Source organism: Protopterus annectens, chromosome 7.part0 (assembly GCF_019279795.1).
Source record: "Protopterus annectens isolate FY-2018-M chromosome 7.part0, PAN1.0, whole genome shotgun sequence".
In the NCBI taxonomy this organism is placed as follows: Eukaryota; Metazoa; Chordata; order Ceratodontiformes; family Protopteridae; genus Protopterus; species Protopterus annectens.
In genome coordinates, this window is record NC_056739.1 from 746,600,514 (window position 1) to 746,625,560 (window position 25,047).

At 39.0% G+C, this 25,047-nt stretch overlaps 1 protein-coding gene across 1 annotated transcript in view; it reads right to left on the bottom strand.

Moving 5' to 3' along the window:
* Nucleotides 1-25,047, bottom strand: part of AP4M1 (adaptor related protein complex 4 subunit mu 1) — a 1,285,664-nt gene extending 1,260,617 nt beyond the window's left edge. The window contains exon 1 of the mRNA XM_044077275.1: nucleotides 24,950-25,047. The gene's annotated coding sequence lies outside the window, so the exon portion shown is untranslated. The remainder of the gene's footprint in view (nucleotides 1-24,949) is intronic.

The window sequence follows — 25,047 nt, forward strand, 5'->3', positions numbered from 1 at the left end:
TGGAGCTTCCAAGATGGCTGCACATTGAGTAACAGCTTAACTCTAGCTCTCTCAGTGTGAAAACAGAAACTCAACAGAGAAGGCCAGTAGACTGGTGTTTAGGAGTAAATTTCAGTTACTGGCTAATAAGTGTACTTCCTGGATGCCATGAAAAAAGAAATGCAGAACACCTGGAAAAAAATCAACTACAGATAGTGAGGAATAAACACTGACTGGGAAAAGTTCTGCAGCTGTTCAGCAAAAAAGCAATACAACTTACATACCTGGTTAAAATAAACAAAACACTGATGGATTATATCAACACAAACAACAAAAGGATGTAAAAATGGAAGAAGCTTTAAATAGATATTCAGATGAAGTGGTAAACCTGCAAAAATCAGAGGTTGAAATGAAGAAAAATGCTGGATGAATACCAGACTCTTAAGCAAGAGAAGTTTAAAAAAATAATAGAATTAGAGGACAAAACCTGATATTTTCAGCTATACCAGAGAAGCTGGAAGGAATAGACTGCATTAATTTTATGAAAGCACAAATAAGCAACTGGACTGGTATCCCACACCATGAGTTGTTAGCTGAAAGAGTACATTGTGTGTACGCTCCAAACCTGGCTATGAAAAAGCAAACTAGACCTTTAATAGTAAAGATTCAATCCTACCAGCAGGAGTTGATTCTGACAAAACTGTGGCAAAAGGACAAAATAGTACAAGTTGGAGAAAGCAGAGTGTTTGTGGAGAATGATTACTCATTGTACACCAGGCGGAACAGGAGTACATTCATTCCCTTATTCAGGGAATATTGAGATGAAGGTGTGAGATGTAAACTGCTGCACCCAGCTGTCTTCAAGGTATTCTTCCTTGGAGGGACAAAACCATTTTTTGATGAAGTACATACAAAGCTGGAAATACAAAAATGTGTCCAATAAAAAGTGAGCTGTGAAACAGAAGTTCTTCTAGTAATAAAGACCACAGACAGACTGTACCTGTGAAACCTTTCCCACTGTTTCAATGGAAAATGTTGGACAGAAGGAAGGGAGCAAGAGAGTTGACTAGAAGAATCGAGAGTATGTTGGAAATGAAGCAGAGACAGGATTTTGGAGATGGAGATGAACTGTAATAAAACCAGTAACAATGTGGGATTACAATGCAATAATTACATTTGTGAAATATGGCAGAGCAAGAAAATCTTGAAATACTGGGCTTTTTCAAAATCTGTTTTGACTTGTGGGGGACTCTAAGTATATGCCCTACTTCATGCCGTTAATGTTCGTAAAAATTCTTTGGGGAGAAAGTTAATTGTAAGTAAAGAAAACATTTTTTTCTTGATAGTAATATTTTGGGGTGTATATTTTCTTTGTATGCTATAAAGTGAAGTTTTCTCAGTTATTTTTAAGTGCAATGAGGGTTGTAAATAGGTGCTGCTGTTTTTCCCTTTCTTTCTCCCTTCTCTCTCTTTCTTCTTGTTCAGTTTTAAGAAATCTAGGCACTGCAATGTAAAAAAAAGAGCATGCCAAAAGAAACATAAATGCGCTTTTTCTCATTCTTGCATGGGGTAATGACTGGATTAAGGACCTTAGATTGACTTAGTAACAGGTTTTAAGAGAAAGTAAGTAACTGAAAAATAACATTGAATATTTTGAGGTTTTCTTCTAGCAAATGAATGTAATAGTTATAGTAGCAAATCTGTATCTGGCCTGCATGTCTCCATGGAAAAAAAATCTGATAAAGAGAAACAGACTGTCTGGTTCTCATGTTTCCATGGAGACATTCTGATAAAGAGAACTTGCTTACAGTCTGGTGGAGAGTAATTGGCTGGGGGGAAAAGAAAAATTGGTTAGGAGATAAAGTTCTCTGAAAGCATTCAGGGGTTTTCCCAGCTGGGGGAGCTATAAAGATAAAACAAAATCAGTTAGCATTTACTAGAAGCACACGCTGTACCAGGTGTATTAGTATGGATAATCTTTCTTTTAGGTTAACTCAAGTTTATGAATGTGGCCATCAATTTGGGGCATCTGTTCCTATTAGGAGGGTAAAACTTCAATACTTGAAGATGTTCATAGTTTTTGTGCGTTAGTATTAAATTAATAGGTTTTAAGGGGGGGTTTGAGGGCTTTCCATAAAACAAAAGGTTTTGTAAGGTGTGACATAGGCTCAAATGGATATGACAAAAAACTATATAAAAGTTCAACCTGCCAAACAGTGTATGCATGTAACACAAAAGCTGGAACTAAACATTTAACAAAAAGGTGTTGTACATAAAAGTGGGAATAATAATGTTTTAATACAATGATGCTTTCCGTAATATCTTTAAATGTCAATGGTCTCAAAGATAAATACAAAAAAAAAAAATACTGAACTATATTAAAAATGTACAGTGCAAATAGTTATGCTACAGGAGACATGCTTGGAGAGAACTGAACATGTGAATTTGATAAAGAGAGGTTTTCAGGATGGTTATTCAGCAGAATATCTGGGACAAAGGAAAAGAGGAGTGCCAATAGTGATAGAACAGGATAAAAAAAGATAATAATGGCAGATTTCTAGTGCTAAGGGGCTACTGGCAAGGGGGGAGGATTATACCGGCATGTATTTATATTCCACCTAAAACTGCTATAATGAAGTTTAAGAAAATTCTGGGAGAAATAATCAGTTTTCAGCAAGGAATAATACTTAAGTGGGGATTGGAATTTGATTTGCAGCAGTGAAAGTGTGTCTCTGGTGCCCAGAAGGGAAAGTATGACAAAGGAGCATAGATTTTTAAATACATTTATGAAATATTTATTGCATGGAAGATGTGAATTCAGTAACAGAAGTTTGGACTGAATTTACATATTATTCCCCAAAATATAAACACTGGGCTAGGTTAGACAGAATTTACATTTTACAGGAGCATGTACATTTAATTGAAGGTCTTGATACGCACCCAATAACTATTTTAAATCATGCGCCACTAATAACTAAAATAAAACACAGGGTAATGAAATATAAATGAGGCACTGGTGCTTTCCCACCTATCTTTTGAAGAAAAGAGGAATTTAAGGAATGGGTAGTGGAGATCATTCAGGAGCTATTGTGCAAAATGGGAGAAAGGGGTTGAGGACAGATGGATGAATGGATTAAAGAGGATAAAAATTACTTCTGAAAATATAGCTAGGAAATGGGATAAAATTAAGGTGGAGATTAAAAATAGGGTAGAAATAAAAGAAAGGAAACTGTGGTTAAAAAGTAACAAGAATTATTTAGAGGACTGACAAATCTTTAAAAAAACTGCAGGATAGGGGGAATCTCACAGAACAAGTAGAGGATCGACTGCAGAAGACTAAGCAGAAAATAAGGGGATTACCTTGATAATATACACGAGTTTAGAAAGACTGTTTTTAAGCAACTGCTTTTTGATAAAAACACTAGAGCACAAAAGCTTTTAGCATTAACAACTCAGAAAAAAAAGAAATAGAAAGGGCTGTCACCAAGCTTAGGGAGCCTATAACAAGTAAGGTACAAGAGATTCTGTAGCGGTATTAGAAATATTTCAGAAATTCTATAAAAGTTTATAAAGCAGTGAAATAAAGAAATCAAGAAAAGATGCAAATGGAAATGTTTATGGAACAATTAAATATGTCAAAGTTAGAAGTAGATGAGGCTCAATTACTAATGGTTAAGACAGGAGGAGATGAGATAAAAAATTGTGATGCATAACCAATCTACAGGAAGGTCCCCAAGAATAGCTGGCACTCCTGTGGAAATTTGGAAGCTAGGAGGGAAAAACTGACAAAGATCTCGAAGGCTGTGTTTAACAGTATTTAAGAGGAGTAGTAGTACTAACATCCCGGAAGAAAGCAGTGGTAGCTGTAATACCTAAAGAGAAGATTCATCAGATCCAGCTTTTCATGAAGACCTATTTCAATACTAAATCATGATTATAAAGATGTCTGTACTGGCTAAAAGAATGGCAAAGGTGATGCCAAAATTAATAGATCTGGATCAATGTGGTTTTGTGAAGGGTTGGCAAACATTTGACAACATTAACAGAACACTGATGAACCAGAGTGAAGCAGAATGTAAGAAAATACCATTGTTGGTGGTGGGTCATGATGCAGTGAAAGCATTTGACAGAGTAAGCTGGGACGTTTTGAGCAAGGCAATGGAAGCACTTGCCTTTCCTGAAAAAAAACTTATGATGATTAAGAGGATATATTAGGGATCATAAGTGAAAATTAAACTGGGTGGGTCCTCTCTGAGAATTTCTGCTTGAGCAAAGGAACCAGGCAGGGGTGCCCTCTTTCCCTTTTATTATATTTTGATCCACTGGCAAAGAAAATAAGGGACTCAGAAATTCAAGGATATAATTGGTATGGTAGTCAAGAAAAGTTGGCTGTGTTTGCAGATGTCATAATTTTATACCTGGCAAAACCAGAAAGAGACATTACAGTGTTCTGAAACATTTTGAGACAGTTTAAAATATTTTCGGGATACAAAATTAATGAAGCTAAAACAAAGGCAATAGTGATAAATTATGTACCCACATACGAATTGGTTCAGCAATATCCACATTTAGGGGGGCATGATAAAATTAAATGTTTAGGAGTATGGATTACAAATAATTTTGTTGTGGCAGCTAAAATTATGTGGGAAGAGACTAAACAAAAGGTAATACAACAGCTGAGAAAACATCAGCTTTATTATATGCTATAAGCAATTCAAATGATTTTAGTCCCATTAGTCTTATACACAGGTCAGGTATATTTTTATCAACCAGAGGAGAAGCTGTAGATAGCAATTAATAAAGAGCTAAAGGACTTTATCTGGGAGGGGAAGACAGAAAGGATCAAGTGGGATAAACTGATTCTTCCAGTAGAACAGGGCAGACTGGGATTACCCGATTTGAATGGGGTATTTCCAAGCTAAACAGTTAAGGTTCTTATACATAACACAAGCAGAAAATTATAATTCAAAGTGGAAAGGGATGATGATGATGATGAAACGGGGGGGCTCAAGAAATAAGGAGAGACTGGATTTTGGATGCAGGCCTTTAAGGAGAATAACAATAATCTTACAGAATATTATATCTATAAAGTAGTAGAAAGTATCCTAAGAACTAAGCCAACACGGGAATGAAAAAGGAGATTCTGACAATAATATGACTACAATTAGGGATATAAACAATAGGCAAGAGGGGACTGGAATTTATTGGAGAAAACTGGCAAAAGAACCAAGGTACCGGGATCAAATAACTAGACAGGAAATGATGACAGAATGGGAAGACGCCAAGAATGTATTTGGACAGCAGGCTAGAGATTGCCTTCTATATCAAAGACTAATATCAGAGTAGAGACAAAGAGAAAGAAATGGTGGGGGGTCCTAAATGAAAGATCAGCACTAGAAGAGTTTTAACTAGAATATTGCCATTAAAAAGGAATAATTAGTACACCATATGAAATATTGCATGATAACTACAAGAAACAATCAGAGTAGGTTAAAAAGGATGGGGAAGAGAGACTGGACAAGCATTATACAAAAACACAATGGGAAGACATATGCATGTCTCCCAAATATGCAACAAAATCTAGAAGATTTAGGATGTTTTACTTGGAAATGTTTACGCAGATATTTTTATATCCCAAGTAGACTTCAGAAAAAAATTTCCTCAGGTAAACAGCAAATGTTGGAGGTGTGATAGGGAAGAAAAGAGGTAATTGGGAATATATTTTCTGGAAGTGCGGTGAGTTGGCGGACTTTAAGGATTCCCTGCAGGATGTACTGTCAGAGATGCTGGGTTGGCAGATTGATATGATGAGGGAGATGATTTTTCTGAGCTAAGATAATTGCCTAGACATGGTAAGGCCATGCTGTGTTTAATTATGGTGGCTGCAAAAAGAAAATTGATAGAAAATGGAAATCAAAATCTAAACCAACTTCACTAGAAATAGTGAATGTAGTAAAAAGAGATAAAACAACTGGAACTAAAATCTTTAGAAAAGGGTAGGAGCAAACGACATAGGAAAAATGGGAATTGTAGCAACAATACATACAGGAGAGGAATGAGGTTTTAAAGAATGTAGGACTTAAATAAGCCATATAACGTTTGCCTGAAAATGACTGGGTAGATTATAAATGATGTATAATGTTTGCAACTGAGAGTGTGTCAGTATAGTTTGTGATGTTAAATGCTTGCAACTAGGATAGTGTTGGTCTGGTTTGTTTTCACTTATACAAATGTATGATTGCCTACATCGTGATAGCTTAATAAAGATGTTTGTTTAAAAAAGGGCAGGAATGGAATAATTTATTTAATGTTGCTTAGGTTATATGATATAATAGCAATATATGTGAAGTATAATGTTTGTAAACGTGAACTTATTAATGCAGTTTGATTACTTTTATATAAATGTAAGTTTGTCTATGCCACAAGTGATAATTCAATGAAGGTGATTAAAAAGAAAAACACGTTTGCTCCCTTGGGATCAATATTGTTCTATTAATGTTGTCAAATGTTTGCATCCCCTTCATAAAACCATATTAATCCATATCCAACATTTGCAATTATTTTATTTAGTGCAGACAAACATTTTATAATCATGGTTTAAAATTAAAACTTGTTGATATGAGGCTGGGTCTGAGGGGTCTTTATTCTCTTTGAGTAATACAGCTACCACAGCTTTCTTCTAAGCTGTTCCTTTTAAAATATTATTAAACAAAGTCTGAGAACTTTATATTTTTCTTTTCTCCCAGCCTCCACAGGAATACCATCTGCTCCAAATGCTCACCCTGTTGATTGACTATACAACACCATTTTTACCTCATCTCTCTCTAATCTTTGCTATTAAATTATTGAGTCTCCTCTTCCTCTAATCTTTCTATAGTTCATTTTCCATAACAGTTTATACTTGTTCCTTTTCTTGATTTCCCTATTCTTTTTAAGCAAAATTTTCATAGAATTCCCAAAATATCTCTAATACCTTTATAGGACCTCTATAATGTTCTTGACACAGAGTCCCTAAATTTGCCAACACCTCTTTCTAATTTCTGTTGCCCAAGTTGTTGTTCTATGAGTTTTTGTACTCTGACAGAAACTACTTTCGCTGACCAGTCATACAGTCTCCAGCCTAACTAGACTCCTTCTCTCTCTCAACTTAACACCAAATGTAATGGCTTCATGCATGCTATCAGTAAATTGCCTCAAAATATGCGTAACCTTGCACTCATTTTACAATAAATCCCAGCTGCCACCTGACCACTCAGCTTCCTAGTAATGTAAACACTCTCTCTACAAAGCGGCCCTTCTGTCATCACTACATCAATTTCAGTCCCACCAGTATACAAGTACATTATCTGTTCTCCAATTCCAGTGAAACACGGAACACAAACATACTAAACAGGACTAGTTTTAGTACTAAATCCTACAGCACTCCACTGATCAATAAATATTCACTCCTTGCTTCCAATCAGATGAGATCTGTATTCAAGTTACCATTTTTATCCCCATCCGCTGTATCTACCAACCTCGGAATATGATGAACAGACACACTTCATTTATTTTTTCTATGGTCACTTCATGGATACACAAGTCTCCTTTCATCTCCCAAATGCATGCTTTCTTCTGGATAAGCTGCTTTCATCTTTTTTTTTCCCACAAAGACATGCTTTGAAGATGGGCTACTGCAGAGAGCCCATATACGTAGTGTTTGCCCTCTGTTTCAACATTTATTAAAAATATTCTGTAGAATCAGTCCACTTAGTCAGTTCTAAATTAAGTACATAGAATTCAAAAGTCTACTAATCAGTATTAGTATAGCACACTAGGTAAGCATAACAAAGCTACATAAAGTTATTTCAGTGATACCAAAACAAGTGCACAAGAATGCATTAGCTTTTAGAAATGCTTCTTTTCTATTATATCTTGTAACCTCCATTCCACCACTCTATTACAAAAGAAATGTTGGCAGAAGACTAATGAGGGCTTCTCCCCACTTAGAAAAAAGTATAACAATAAGCAATAAAACTTGAAATAATACAAATACTGTAGCAAACACCCACTTATTCACATAATTACTAGTCAAGTCACAAACTTTAGAAATTAATCATGATTTAATGGCATACCTTTGCAGTTGGGGGTATGCTGTCAGGCACTGCCAACAGAACTGACCTCTCTGCAGAATGAAATACTCTCTCTGCAATCCAATTGAAACTAAATGCAGACAAACTACTTTGTATCCTGGGTAAGTTCATATTCTTACCAAGCTTACAGCCAGAAGATTCTAGAGAAGCTCAGACACAACACCAGACACTGATGAGAGACTAACAATGCCCTCCCCACTGAAACTTTGCAATCACCCATCAGTCATTCAGACTGGTTTTAAAATATGCTAGGGAAATACTCTACTGGATAGCTAAGTGGACATGTTCCAGAAATGGGGGATAAATTGGGATAGGTATCTGTCACACCATCTGGTGCTGATGATGTGGTAACTTTGGATGAGATCTCTGGAGGGACCATTTGTTTTACCACTTTTTCTACTTGGGAGATGTTCAAAGATTATTAGGTCACTCATAGCACAGAAGCAAGAAGCAGTGATCACCCTTCAGGAATCTGTATGATACTAAGGAGTAGGACAGGAATTTTAATCTAGCAGAGATCTTGGTGAGGAAATGTTAAGGTCTTTCAATGTGGTTTAGATGCTTAGCATACATGCCACCAAAGGGTGCATTACACGCCATGATAGGTCTGATAATCAATGAATAAAGTGAAACAATGACTTATTCGGACCTTAAAGAGATAACATGAAGAATAAGCTGCGAAAGATAAAAGGATTTTCTAACCACCAGAGACATGATGGTCAAAGGATAGTCAGTTATCAACATACGCACCAAGTCCCCAAGGACTGTGTTAAAATTTAAGGGGAGTGTTACCTATGCAGCAAGTGATAGTGATGTCAAGAGTTACCAAAGGAAACTATGCGTCATTTACTGATGTCGAGGACAAGGCCATGATTAACACACAGAGCATTTGTTCGAACAAACCGCTACAGCAGAATGCAAGTATCAGAATGGGATTTGATAAACAGTCACCTAGTTTATAATAATTTACAAACTTGGTAGTCACATTGTTAAGATTCCAAAAGCCTTACTCCAAGTTACACTTCTGTAGCAATTCCTATATATAAAATGCCCTTGTGCTGTAGTACCCTGGAGTAAGGAGTTTTTTTTACAAACTCCTCGTTAACATCACACCAAACGGATGTACTAGTATTACAAAAAAATAAATAAAATAAAACTCTTAATATCATTATAAAACACTTTTACAGCACTAAAAGCAATACTGCATACTGGTTACACCAAAAAAAAAAATACTGTAAGGGAAAGTGAAGTGCTTAGTTAGTACCATAGAGTACTATTTTTAATAAATACATTAACATGTTTTGAAAACGCACTATTTAGTTGGCAGATATGCACACAATTAAATTCTCACATCTCACTGAGCTACAGGGCCGGTGTAAGCATTTTGGGGACCCCAAGCAAATGTCAAATTCAGGGCCCCTTAGGCACGTCTGTCAAAGTATCACCCTGTCACTGCCATGCCTCTACAGCAGCCTTTTAGTTCATGCTGCAAACTTTTATGTGTAGTGTGCACAGACTGACCTGTAGTTACAATGCTCTTCCAGTACAACAGGCCTACGTACCACACTATGTTTGCCCATTAGGTGAAATGCTGTCTGTATGCTCTAAAGTGTATTTTATTTTATTTTTTCTTTTTCATTATCTTTTCATCCAATTATGGCTTGTACAGACATTATGATTAAAGAAAGAAATTCAGTGTTGCTGTTCAGCTTAAGTTTTCCATGTATCCTTTCAGCACACCTTTCCTGACCAAGAGAGCACAGTAATAACCATTTAGGAAATAACTCAGATAAATCAGGGCCCAAGAAGCCATAGGGTTATAGGTGTTCTGTGATGCATTTTAGAGCATTTTCCCAACCCTTTAATCCAGTGGTTTCTTAAAAACCATGAGTAAGAAAAGAATGTCAGTCATTTTTTTTTCTTTCAAGGAAGACATAAAGTTGTGCCCAAGGCTCAATATTCAAAGATGATAAAATAGTAGCTCACAACAAACAATTTGTTGTCTGGATACAGAGGTCCAATCTTGGGATATGGACTGCCTCCCTAACCCAGCCCCCCCCCAAAAAAAAAAGGCAGTCACTGCCTATGCATCCCTCTGGTGTTAGACTGAGATGAAAGCAGAGGTTCAAATTGCCACAGTCAAGTGTTTCAAGTGAGTGCTGACATAACTATATATAGCATGCCTCCTTACTACGCAACCATGACCATCAAAAGCAGCTACCTATATACGTGCCTGATGTGAAATTGAAAAAATAAAGATTACAGCAATGTATTCTACTTTGTTGCTCCTAGACAGTACACACTGCCCCTACATAAACTATAGTAACCTTCTTTGTACACAGAGGTCTGTAAGAAATTAACACACTGTCTTCAGCCCAAACAAAAGCTGTAATGACCTCACGTGCAAACCTCTATGGTTTGACTTTAATGAAAATTAAAGAAGTAACCACAACCCCCCCCACACACACACACACACACACACACACACACCATAACCTACAGCAGCTTTTTGTACACACATATCTGAGCATGGGCTGATTTTAGAATGGGTGCAATTGAGAGCAAAGGGCAGCTTTATCCTAACAAGTTCAGCCCTGTTCAGGTTAAAGAGTAATCAGATAATTAATACATTTTTTTTACAACCAGCAATAGCTTTTGTGAGACCTTCACACAGTCAAGGATGATTAAGGGAGCCCCCTTTTATCAATTTATACAGTCTGGGAGTGGGGGCCACCAGGCTCCTTAAAGACTGATGTGTCATAATGTTCTGCTGATGTATTTTATGCATTATTTTTTAAATGTAATTACTTGCTAGCTACATTTTCACTGATACCCAGAAGAATAATGTATGTGTCCTGGCATTATTGGGTGTATCCAGACATAAACAAATTGGTGATATTTTTTACAAATACACAGAAAACCCATAGCAGCACTAGTTTTCCACTTATTTCAGCAAGTAGCAATACATTGTGCAACACTGGTACTGCTATACCAGATCAGTGAATGCTGTTTAGCAATTGTCAAACAGCAGCAGGTGTGAGTTACTTTTATTTACCTTGGTGAGGAGTAATGCATGCCTGTCACTGTCTCTAATTCCACAGACCTTCCCTGATTTTGCTCTGTCCTTCATAAAAAGTTTGATTTGGTAATAAATCATTCAGGCTTACAGACAGCCAATAATTCCAGGCATCAGACGTTTATACTTATTGTCCAAAAAAATGCACGTTGATGCAAAGGGTGCTATTTTATTAACTTTTTTTTTTAAGTGACAGAGTAATATTTAAAATGTGTTCCTGATTTTGAGCCTTTATTCTGCTATTAGTTTTGACAGTGTGCTGAATTCTTCTGCAAAGAAACTTGAGAGTTGTAGTATCTGGTGTTCTACCAGTATTTATAAAATGCCCTGAATGAAAATACATCCCTGAAGATCAGAAGCATCAGCTGTTCTTAAAATACAAAGTTTGCACTCAAATCAGTTATTCCAGCCTGCTGATCTCTCTACTGCTTATCTTGCTTATGTTCAATATCAACTTTATCCTAATAGGGTCATACCACAGCTCTTTTCAGGTCAAAGAGCATAATAAGGAAATTAATACATTTTTCCTAACCATCAGCTGATTCTGTGGGGCCCCACATAGTCAAGGATGATTAAGCGCCCCCCTTTCAGCCACAAGTATTGCAGGTACCTAAAGATGGCCGTGTTGTTGGTTTTAGTGGAGAGAATATCAACCGAGCAGGGTTTAACTAAACCATAGGCACTATGTCAGTGGTAAAATATTTACTGGAATTGAGAAGCCTGTTACTTGATAAAACACTGTTCACAAAAAGGAAATCCAACGAGTCACTGAAGATAAAACCACACAGTATTTATTCAAAAATAGATGTAAAGCACTTTTCGTCGCTCAATATTTGAGCAACTTCCTCAGACATAAATAACTTAATCTAATTAGGTATTTATACTAACATCACTTACACCACTCAATTACAAATCAATTAAAATTTAAAGTGATGTAGTATACCACACAGTACTAAAAGATAATTATATATATTATAACTAAGCACCAACTGACAGTAAATGCAGCCTTAAAAAGTGTACATAGACAACTTAGTTTGACAAAGCCTATGCAAAAAAATGAAATAATAAAATAATAAAAATAAAATAATTAAATAAATACACAGTGTACTAAACAATTTGCAAATGTAATTAGTTAACCTATAAAATATTCAATATTAAATTGTGCACATACACTCTAACCTAATAGCAATAAATTCAGTTAATTAACTGTAAATACTTATGGTACATACATATTTACTATATACTAAGCAGAACAACCTTTCAGAAAGAAGATATAAAAATACATATAAAAATACCATCTAACCAAAAAGATACCTTTGTTATTGTGTGGTTATATATTTATAATCATTAGATCTAATAAGGTAAATATAGTAAATAAAATATAAACCTACACAATACAGAAGTGTTTTATAGCTCTTTTTCTTATGTATAATTTGATTATATTATATTTTATTTCCTGTCTAGGCTCCTTAATTTCAATAAACAACTAATATTACAATGGTCATTAAGGCCTGGATATACAAAAGCATTGGTACGCCATTGCCATGTTAGTTCTCGATCTTCTAATAACAGATTGTAAGGACCCCCCCTAATGTTAGTTTGAATCTGGTCTAAGGCCATAAATTTAAAGTTGTGGCCCGGGTTGGCTGAAGTGTGTTTAGATAAAGCATTGTCTACCTTGTTGTTCAATATAGCATATGTGTGTTCATAAACTCGTTCTTTAAAATGCCTTTCAGTCTTTCCTATATAGAAAGCTGGGCATGATATGCATAAAGCTACATATACTATAAGTTTAGAGTTACAGTTCAATTTATATTTAACTTTGTATTTTGTATTATTAATAATTACAGATTCTCCACTGCACATGTGCTTACACATATTACAACTTCCACAATTTGCCATACCCTTCCTTCTACTAAAATTGTTTGTAAAGTTTTTTTTTTATTATTTTATTATATTTATTTCATTATTTTATTTTTATTATTTTATTATTTCATTTTTTTGCATAGGCTTTGTCAAACTAAGTTGTCTATGTACACTTTTTAAGGCTGCATTTACTGTGAGTTGGTGCTTAGTTATAATATATATAATTATATTTTAGTACTGTGTGGTATACTACATCACTTTAAATTTTAATTGATTTGTAATTGAGTGGTGTAAGTGATGTTAGTATAAATACCTAATTAGATTAAGTTATTTATGTCTGAGGAAGTTGCTCAAATACTGAGCGACGAAAAGCGCTTTACATCTATTTTTGAATAAATACTGTGTGGTTTTATCTTCAGTGACTCGTTGGATTTCCTTTTTGTGGACTTGGTTCGTTTTTTATCATTTGGTTTGTTACTTTGTGTTTATGGCTTCCAACGACCACAGCGAAGATGAAGAAGTGATTTTCGCTACGCAAAATAACTCTACTAAGGGATTACTTAATGATGATGACGTGAACCTGACGGCTCTTATTTTGGCATTAACGGAAAGAGTCGACAGGCTTTCTTCACGTTTAGACTCACAGTTGTATTCTTCTAATGTCACCAACTTGCAAGGCTTGGACTCTGATAACTTGTCCGACTCAATTCCACTTGGACAACGTACGCCACTAACCGTTGCAGCGACGCCAGATCTATCAAATGCTGCTAGCGGTTTGAATTTGCCGCTAGCAAGTGGCAACAACACGCAACCACCAGAACTAAATACTACTAGTGCTGGTAACAGCGAGCAGAACAACCAACCTATTTTAACTGTCAACCGAAACAATTCATCGTCCGCTAACCTCTCTAATGATAGGATTAACTTGAATGGTGTTGGAGAGCTTATTGGAGCTCCTATATTTAAAGACTGGATCAACAACACCAACAACTTGAAATTTAACCAACAGGATGATATAGAGCAGCCGGCTTCCAACGCGGACCTAATACAGGTTAGTGAAAAAATACCTTCTAACAACTTAAAACTGTTAGACGCAAAATTATTAAAAATTAAAAAGCTTCAATTGGAAGTAAATTACTTCCAGGAATGCTGCAGGTTGCGAATAGTACCTAAGGGGTTAAGGCATCACATCTATCCAACTGGACTAGTGACTAATTCTACCTTTCATCTTGAACTAAACAGTCTGTTCGACGAACAGGGGTTTGCACTTATGGAGTGCATTATTAAACATTACAGACTGCAGATCACTGAATATTCTAGAGAAGTCGCTGAACTTAACAGTTCTATTACTAACCATAAAGACTTCACTAGATATAAATTTGACTATGACAGAATGTTTAACTCCATTGAACAACTCTTGACTAAACTGAAATCTAATAAAGTTAAGAAAATTAACAGGGACAGACTTGCATATGACAATGGCAGGGCATATACAAATCCACCGGGATCTCAGACTGGTTTTGCAGATGTACAAATCAATTGCCCTGAAACTTTAGAATCATTTATTGAAGATCAAGATGTCAGTCTAGAATATTATACGTCTAATTCTACGAATAGACGCAATAATAGGAATAATAACACATGGGCTGGACGGTTAAGGAATGGAAGACAAGCTATTTCGAATGGAAGTCAACAGTTTGGCCATTCTTTGAATGGTCTTATACAAGAAAGTGACCAGAACAACCCTAATTTGGGGGCTATACCAAAGAGACACTTTGTCAACAACCAAAATTGCAATAATCAACATCAGCAAAAACACAAATATGGCCTATACAACAAGCCAAAGAGATAAATCAAGTAACTTTTAAACCTGCGATTATACAGAATAAAGTGGGTGACTTTAACATCTATAACTTTTCATGTATTGACATTGAACCTTCTCTAGTAGAACTCCTTGCTAAGGGTCAAACATTTGTCCCTAGTAAACATATGGACCTGGTACAATGCATCAAGGACCTTAAACTGTTTGTAAGGAAACTTAACCTTAACATTCTTTTAGGTGATTCTCCAGTATTAAACAATTCACTTAAAGTGGTTAGTGAATATAACTTTTAGTTATGTACTCACCATAACTTCAGATGTTTGGGATCCATCTCGCCTACATTCTGACTGATGGGTTCGGAGCCGATCCCTCGGCTCCGACTCGGCACGCTTATGCTATAGAGCGAGGCCTCTAATTGGCTGAGCTATCTTTATCCCAGGATGCACCACCACTAATCCCCCAGATCTTGTTTGTCCGCATTCATGCACACATGCACAGCTTGTTTATATAACATTGTTAGATGTTTCAAGATGAAACAACAGGATTCGGACCTTCTGATATCCTCTGATCTCCAAGGAAGGGGAAGGAGGGTGGGTTATTAGAATATGGCGAGATGGATCCCAAACATCTGAAGTTATGGTGAGTACATAACTAAAAGATGTTATGTGATCCTATCTCGCCTACATTCTGACTGATGGGACAGCGTCCCTAGCACCTAAATCCCGGGTGGCTCATTGGAAAACACTCCTGAGCACTGTGGAACCAAATGAAGCTCGTCCTCTAGATGCCACATCTAATTTGTAGTGAGAAATGAAGGTGTGCGGGGAAGACCATGTAGCCGCAGCACAAATGTCACCAATAGCAAGCTTAGAATGAAATGCTACCGAAGTAGCCATAGCCCATGTAGAATGAGCCTTGACAGAAGTGGTAAGCTCTTTGTTAGAATAAATATAAGCTTGAGTAATACAGTCCCTGATCCATTTGGCAATAGTGACCTTTGTGACAGCGTTGCCCAATTTGTTTTCTGCAAAGGATACAAACAACTGATCTGTTTTCCTTGATTGTTTGGTCCTATCTAAATAAAAACGTAACTGTCTGTGGACATCTAGTGTGTGGAAAATAAACTCTGCTTTATTGGAGTATTTTGGGAAAAAAACTGGAAGCTCTAACGATTGTTGCAAGCATAAAGTAGAACAAACTTTAGGAACAAAAGAAGGATTTGGTCTGAGGGACACCCTGTCTGTATGAAAAACCAAGTACGGGGGTTTCACTGACAAAGCTTGAAGTTCTGAAACCCTTCTGGCTGAAGTAATCGCCACTAGAAAGGCTGTCTTCCAGGATAGAAACTTTAGATCACAGGTAGCTGCCGGTTCAAAGGGGAAAGACGTCAAGGCACGCAACACTATATCGAGATCCCATGGAGGTGCAGGATGAGAAATCGGAGGTCTTAATAGAGCAGCACCTTTCAAGAAGGTCTTACACAATCTGTTGCTCATTAAAGGTGGGTCTGTGGATTCATGAAAATTAGAAATTGCTGCCAATTGTACTTTGATGGTAGAAACTGAAGAGCCTTGATTGAAAAGAGAGGTCAGGAATTTGAGTACTTCTGCCACGGGAGTAGAAATGGCGTCCAGGCCCCGGAGTTGAGCCCAAATAGCAAACCTTTTCCATTTGCTAGAATACAGTTTCTTTGTAGCAGACTTGTGGGCTGAAGATAATATGTGCACAACATCTGGATCCAGTGCATGTCTCCTGACTATCGTCGGAAGAGGAGGAGCCAGGCCATCAATTTTAAGGTGTGTAGGGACTGATGTAGTAGTCCCGACTGATGAATCAGTAGGTCTGGGACCTGGTCCAGGAACCATGGACCTTCCAGAGCATGTTTCCAAAGGTAGGGAAACCACACTTGACGAGGCCAGTAAGGAGCAATTAAGATCATCTTGCTCCCTAAGAGAGATGCCTTTTGAATCACCCTGGGGAGGAGAGGAACTGGAGGGAAGGCATAAAGCAGGCCGGTGGGCCAAGGATGGACTAATGCGTCCATGGGGCTCTTCCCCGGAGCCGGGGTTAGGGAGAAAAATTCTTTGCACTTCGCATTCAGAGGAGTCGCGAAGAGGTCGCAACACGGAACTCCCCATTCGCTGAAAATCTGCCTTGTAATTGTCATATTCAGAGACCATTCGTGAGGAGAGAGGATGGTTCTGCTCAACTTGTCGGCTATGACATTGGACTTGCCCGGTATGTGAGTAGCCACTAGGAAGCGTTTGGTCGAGACTGCCCATTCCCAAACTCTCATCGCTTCTCTGCAAAGAGGATAGGATCTGGTCCCTCCCTGTTTGTTCAGGTACCAGACAACTGACATGTTGTCTGAGTGAACAGCAATTACGCCCTGAGGGAGATAATCGTGAAGGGCTTGAAGGGACAGGAGTACTGCCCTCATTTCTAGGATGCTGATGTGAAGAGGGGTCTCTTCCGGGTGCCATTTGCCTTGGACTGACCTGCCCAGGGAATGCCCCCCCCACCCCATCTGGGAGGCGTCCGTGGTCAAAGTGGCCGGAGGAGGAAGAACAAAGGGTCGTCCCTGATCCAAATTGGAGGACACTAGCCACCAGCGAAGGTCCCGTTTGCAAGATTCTGTGATCCATATGAGATGATTGAGAGGGAGTTCCTGAAAGGACCACTGAGTTGAAAGAAGCCACTGGAGGATTCTCATGTGTAACCTTGCCAAGGGAACTAGCAGAACTGTGGCAGACATGGATCCCAATAGCTGTAGGACCATTCTGGCTGGGGCTTTGGACCTGGGGAGTAAGGCTCAAACTTGATTTTGAATGGTTTGAATTCTGTCTGCAGGTAGATAGACCCGCATCTGGTTTGAATCTATCTCTACCCCTATGAATCTTATTCTTTGAGATGGCCGCAACACAGACTTTGGCCAATTGAAGGTGATTCCAAGGGAATTGCCCAGTGATATTGTGGCTTGCAGGCTCCGTAGAAGTAGATGCTTGGAGGTGGCGGTTAGGAGCCAGTCGTCTAGGTACGGAAACACCTGGAATCCTAGACTTCTCAGGTGAGCAGTCACTACTGCCAAGCATTTGGTGAACACCCTGGGGCTGTGGTGAGACCAAAGGGCAGCGCACGGAACTGAAAATGACTGCCTCCTAGGCTGAAGCGCAAATGTCTCCTGGATGTTTGATGTATTCTGATATGATAATACGCGTCCTTGAGATCTATGGAGCACATCCAAACACCCTTCTCCAACAATGGGAGAATGGTTTGAAGAGTGACCATTCGGAACTTGGACTTCTTGACTGAACGGTTTAGGTTGCTTAGGTCCAAAATGGGCCTCAAGTCCCCGGTCTTTTTTGGCACCAAAAGAATCTTGAGTAAGTCCCTAATCCGATCTGGTCTGCGGGGACCGGTTGGATGACTCCTTTTTGCAGCAGCTTTGAAATTTCTGAGGCTGCGGTATCCCGATGACTGGGTGGCGGGTCCGGGATTTTTTTGGACTGGGGCGAGAATGGGATGGAGTAACCTCCGGCGATAATTGAAGCACCCATCGGTCCTGAGTGATCCCTTCCCAGGCCTTCAGGTGCTTCGAAAAACGACCCCCGACTGGCTCTGGAGCAGCACAGTCGGGCAATCCCTCAGGGACTATGAAAAGCTGAAGAGCCACGAAAGGACTCACGGTCTCCAGTGTTGCGAGGGCCTCTGCCGCCTCTGGGACGGCGTCGTCGGATGAATTTCCCCTCCTCTGCCTCTGGAGGGGAACCTTCCTGCTGAGAGGGGTAAGACTTCTGAGATCTCGGAACCACATTTTCCCTCCTCTTTAGCCTTGGGATAAGGCCGAAGGGAGTGGAAAATCGTGCCCCGGCAGTCAGAGTCTTACCCTCCTGTTCACAGCGGGTAAGTGTGTCTTTTACCTTGGGTCCAAACAGGGAGGACCCATCAAAGGGGGCGTCGGCAAATGAAGACTTAAAGGCCTCCGCGAAATGACACAGGCGGAGCCAGGCTTGTCTCCGTAGAGCAATGCCTGTACCCGCCGCTCTACTCGCCCCTTCGGCCGCATACGAAATGAGCCTCATGGACGAGTTCGAAATGGATGACATTGTAGCCAGCTGGGATCCAACCGTCTGGGCTAGCTCCTCAGGCAGGTTACCTAAGAGGGTATCGGATAGCTCCTTGATCAGATCCCTCTGAAATCTCGTAAAGTGCGTAAGGTAGTTCAAAGACCTCAGAGTAAAGGCCGCTGAACTAAGGGTGCGCTTACCGTACCGATCCATGCTCCTAGACTCCTTATTAGGAGGATGGACGGACGTAGAAGCCTCTGCTACATCTTGCTGGGTAGCAGATGCCACCACCATAGCATCCACAGCCACACCTTTCGTAAGGAACTCTCTATCTGGGGGCGCTGAGAGAAATTTGTTCGGACGAGCGGGCACCGGTTCCACAGAGTCTGGGTGTTCCCACGCCCTTCGACAGATCAAATCCAAGAGCTCGTTGAAGGGCGGAGACACCCAGGAGGCGGAGGACTGAGCCCCGAAGGCCTTCAGGAACACCGACTCATCAGCAGAGGGAGGTTTGGACTGCCAGCCGCCTCGTTGTTTTAGGGCTTCCAGGATGTCTGCAAAGGAGACATCATCCGAGGACGACTTGGGGGACCCCTCTGCATCATCGAGATCAGTGTCAGATGTCAAAGACTCGTCAGGGGAGTCAACGTGCTTCCTCTTGCACGTTCTCTTCCTGGGAGGTTCTTCCGAAGAGGCTTCAGAAGGACCTCCAGGAGGGGGAGAAACCCCAGCGGGGTAACCTGAGGCCCAGGGGCTCCGCTGTCTCACGGAGAGGGGACTGCCAATGACCCAGTCTCCAAATGTAGGGAAGGAGCTGGGGAAACTGTGGAGGTAGCCAAGGAAGATTTGGCTAAAGCACTCCTCATAGCCCTGAAGGCGGGACCACCAGAATCCTGGGAGGGTCCCCCCTCCATGGCCACGACAGTGGACGGTACTCCCGCCGCCGACGCACCAAGAGGGAGACTTGGGACCAAAAGCATCAATCCTGAAGCCTCCCCCCCAGGGCCGAAGGAAGAAGTCCGTGCACTGAACTCCGACCCAAGAGCCGGAGTCGGAGCAAGGGTCGGGCCTGACCCTAACACCTCCACTGGTTCCACCAGCACCTGCTCCAACGGTGCCGAAGCTGTTGGAGGAGGAAGTACAGTAGGGGAGTGGACTATCGGCTCCGAAGCCAAATGGGCTGGAGCCGAAACCATCTTTTGGAACACCGGAGACTGGAATAGTCGAAGGAGCACCCTGTCGATGTCCGAATCAGACATCTTGGATGATCTCGAGGATACCGATCGGGCCCGAACCGATTTCTCCATCGGCTCCGAAGGGCTCGGGGACCGGCTCCGAAAAGACTCAACAATTATCGGCTCCGAGGAAACCTTCAAGGAAATTTCCCTCGGTGCCGATAAGGACTTCGGCTCCGAGGGGGAAGAGTCTGAGCCGATGACCCTTATCGGCTCCAAAATCAATGGAGCCGATGAGGGTGACCCGCCTCTCGATGCCCCAGACCTTGGCTCCGAAACTAGAGGGGTCGAGGCAGGAGGCATCGAGGCAGACCGTTCCGACCTCGGCTCCGAAGTCCGTGGAGCCGATGGAGAAGTCTGCTTAGTTTTCTTAGCGGTCGGTTCCGACTGACTGGTCGGAGCCGACGCTTTCCTCTTTTTGGAAGGAGACGGAGAGGAAGATAAAGCCTCCTCAAAGGAAGGCTTGATTAATCCTTTGAGGATTAATTTGTTTTTCCTCTCCTGGAGGACTCTGGAGGAAAACGCATGGCATACACTGCACGATTCTTGCAGATGTTTTGCACCTAGACAATAGACGCACGAGGAGTGGTCGTCCGTTATGGACATTTTGAAACCACACCTCGTGCACTTTTTAAACCCGGAGGGTTTATGCTCTTTAGACATAATGAGACCAAAGAGACAACCACAAGTAAACAGCAAAGGGTTGACACACTAGAACCACAATATATATGTCACTAGTTTAAATATTTAACACTATCCAAGGAATTTTTTTTTTTTTTAAACACAAGATCGAAAGAGAAAGAAAAAGGGAGAAAAAGAGGGTCAAGACCCTCTAACTTAAACGGGTACTTGATCCACACACAACTACTAAGGTAGCAGTAATCACAGGGGAAGGCCCCTCTAACTTAAACGGGAACCTTCTCTGACAGGAAAAAACACGAAAAATTAAACCAATTTTCTCAAAAAGCACTTGTACACAAAGAATAGCCGTTAAAACAGCTTTTGGTTTTAAATGAAGCAAATACTGACAGGAAAAAAGCCTAATAAAAGTACTTAGCCCAGCCAATGTTGAGACCACGTCCAAGCTCTGTAAGCGGCAAACGAGATCTGGGGGATTAGTGGTGGTGCATCCTGGGATAAAGATAGCTCAGCCAATTAGAGGCCTCGCTCTATAGCATAAGCGTGCCGAATCGGAGCCGAGGGATCGGCTCCGAACCCATCAGTCAGAATGTAGGCGAGATAGGATCACATAACATCCCCACTTTACACCAAACTCTGTCTATGTTTGAACAGTTAATGGAACTTGATTTATGTAGCATTAATAACAGCCCACACAATAGAATCTTTCGGGAATCATGGCAACATAGAAACATCAGTAAGGATGAAACTATAGCTTTATCTATATTTAAAACACTTAACATCAGAGCTATTAAGCCAGATAAAGGTGGGGGGCTGACCATATTTAACAACTACGACTATGTCGATAGAGTTGAGAAAATGTTGATTAATGATACGTATAAAGAAGTATCTGTTAATGAAGTTAACACTGCATACAGAATGATAAAGGGTTACTATAGTGACCTATTTATGGATGGATATATTGATTTGGACACTTACCAATACATCACTATTAACTGGCCAAAGATCCCTATTATGTTTGCAACACCTAAAATACATAAAAATATTTTGGACCCTCCTTTTAGACCACTCATAGATGGACGGAATTCTATTATGTATGCATCTGCTAAATTAGTAGACAATATACTAAAGAAATACTTAGTGATGGAAGTGCAAGTGTGTAAAGACTCATGGTCTTTTCTAAGGAATTTTGACAACATTCCATATAGAGAAGAATACAATTTCGTCACTATAGATGTTATAGACTTATATACGTCCATCCCTCATTTAGAAGCTATTGAGTGGGTCAATTTATTTCTTATTAAGAAAGGAGCTCCAACTAACGAAATATTTACCGTTACAACTTTACTAGATATCATTTTGACAAATAACTTTTTTTCATTCAATAATAAGTTGTACTTGCAAAAATGTGGTGTTGCAATGGGATCTCCATGTGGGGCCAGTTTAGCAAACACAGTTATGGTGTATTGGGAACATCAATATATCTTTCAGAATATGGAGTGGACTACATATATTAAGTATTACACTCGCTTTTTTGACGACATCTTTATTTTGTTTGATGGCGATAAAAGAACAGCAGAAGACTTCTTATATTATTTGAACAACACTACAGGATTTTTTAAATTCACTTCCAATTTTCAAACACAGACTATTGATTATTTGGATGTGAATTTATCTAAAGACCAAGTTAACAAGCAGTATTTTTCAAAAATACATAGAAAAGAAACCTTCTGCAATTCGTACCTTCACTATACTAGCCTTCACCCATTTTCTCAAAAGAAGGCCATAGTGAAAGGTCAGCTTATTCGAGCAGCCCGTATGACCACTCTCCCTAGTGATTTCGAATTTGAATGTGACCTATTAACAACTTTCTTTTGTGAGAGGGGTTACCCGAGTGAATTTATAAATGAGATAGTCCAAGAAGTAAAATGGAAAAGAACTAATGGTATACTACTTCCCATTCTTAGTCAGGTCGTTGATAGATGTGTTTACTTGGACACTACAGCAAACCAAGATAATTTACCAAAGGAAATAGTTAATTCTGAGAATGTTATTCAATATACCAATGACTTTAAACTCAGCTTTATAACGACATATAACATGGACAGTGACATTATTAAAAAGATACTGTTCAAAAACTGGACTTTAATACAACAAGACAGAAGTATAAATTCTAAAGTGGTTGAACACCCTAGAATTGTATATAGAAGGGGTAATAACATGAAAAATATATTGGAGAATAACTTTACAATTTTAGTAGAAGGAAGGGTATGGCAAATTGTGGAAGTTGTAATATGTGTAAGCACATGTGCAGTGGAGAATCTGTAATTATTAATAATACAAAATACAAAGTTAAATATAAATTGAACTGTAACTCTAAACTTATAGTATATGTAGCTTTATGCATATCATGCCCAGCTTTCTATATAGGAAAGACTGAAAGGCATTTTAAAGAACGAGTTTATGAACACACATATGCTATATTGAACAACAAGGTAGACAATGCTTTATCTAAACACACTTCAGCCAACCCGGGCCACAACTTTAAATTTATGGCCTTAGACCAGATTCAAACTAACATTAGGGGGGGTCCTTACAATCTGTTATTAGAAGATCGAGAACTAACATGGCAATGGCGTACCAATGCTTTTGTATATCCAGGCCTTAATGACCATTGTAATATTAGTTGTTTATTGAAATTAAGGAGCCTAGACAGGAAATAAAATATAATATAATCAAATTATACATAAGAAAAAGAGCTATAAAACACTTCTGTATTGTGTAGGCTTATATTTTATTTACTATATTTACCTTATTAGATCTAATGATTATAAATATATAACCACACAATAACAAAGGTATCTTTTTGGTTAGATGGTATTTTTATATGTATTTTTATATCTTCTTTCTGAAAGGTTGTTCTGCTTAGTATATAGTAAATATGTATGTACCATAAGTATTTACAGTTAATTAACTGAATTTATTGCTATTAGTTTAGAGTGTATGTGCACAATTTAATATTGAATATTTTATAGGTTAACTAATTACCAGGAGCGGCCCTAGGTCAACTGGTGCCCTAGGCAAAAAGGCACTCACTACCCCAACTCATTATTACCTGGCCCCCCCCTCTTCTTTCTAAACCAAATAAATACTGAAAAAACGCCTGCTGTGGCCTATGCCCTAGGTGGCCCGGCTAGTTACTAATTACATTTGCAAATTGTTTAGTACACTGTGTATTTATTTCATTATTTTATTTTAATTATTTTATTATTTCATTTTTTTTTGCATAGGCTTTGCCAAACTAAGTTGTCTATGTACACCTTTTAAGGCTGCATTTACTGTGAGTTGGTGCTTAGTTATAATATATACAATTATCTTTTAGTACTGTGTGGTATACTACATCACTTTAAATTTTAATTGATTTGTAATCGAGTGGTGTAAGTGATGTTAGTATAAATACCTAATTAGATTAAGTTATTTATGTCTGAGGAAGTTGCTCAAATATTGAGCGACGAAAAGCGCTTTACATCTATTTTTGAATACTGTGTGGTTTTATCTTCAGTGACTCGTTGGATTTCCTTTTTGTGGACTTGGTTCGTTGTTTATCATTTGGTTTGATAAAACACTGTTACTATACCCAGAGATATCTTTGAATTTTAAAGGAGATCTAAATAAGAGTTATTACACACCTGGTTTATAAAGTATACAAGATTGCTGTATTAATTTTTGTTAGACCATATTGCAAAATATCAAGATAAGATCATTTGCTGTGGTTGGGGGACCCCAGCGACCGCAGGGTTCGCTGGTGCCTAAAGCCGGCTATGCCAAGCTACATTTACTACTAGTAAAATAACTGAAAGCATTCCCCACAGAAGTGTCACCGCACAAGAATTTTACCAACAAGTTAACTTTGTTGAGCTGTTAACTACCAGTAAAAAGAATAAAAACAGTAAAATATATAGCATATACAGACACATTACATTTTCTAAAATAAGATGCACTTGTGTTCATTTAAACTGGACCTTAAAAGCATAAATAATTGACATCAAACCACAAAACCTGGCTTAAGTGTTTTTTTTTCCACTGACAAGGACAAAGGTCAACTTTTAAGCCAAACAGTGTCGTTGCTGTACCTGTAAACGTATTGATTATTACAGCCACCCCCAAAAGAAAAAGCAACAGTCCTTTTGTAAGTACCGCAACATATCACGACCCGCTTTTATCAGACGAC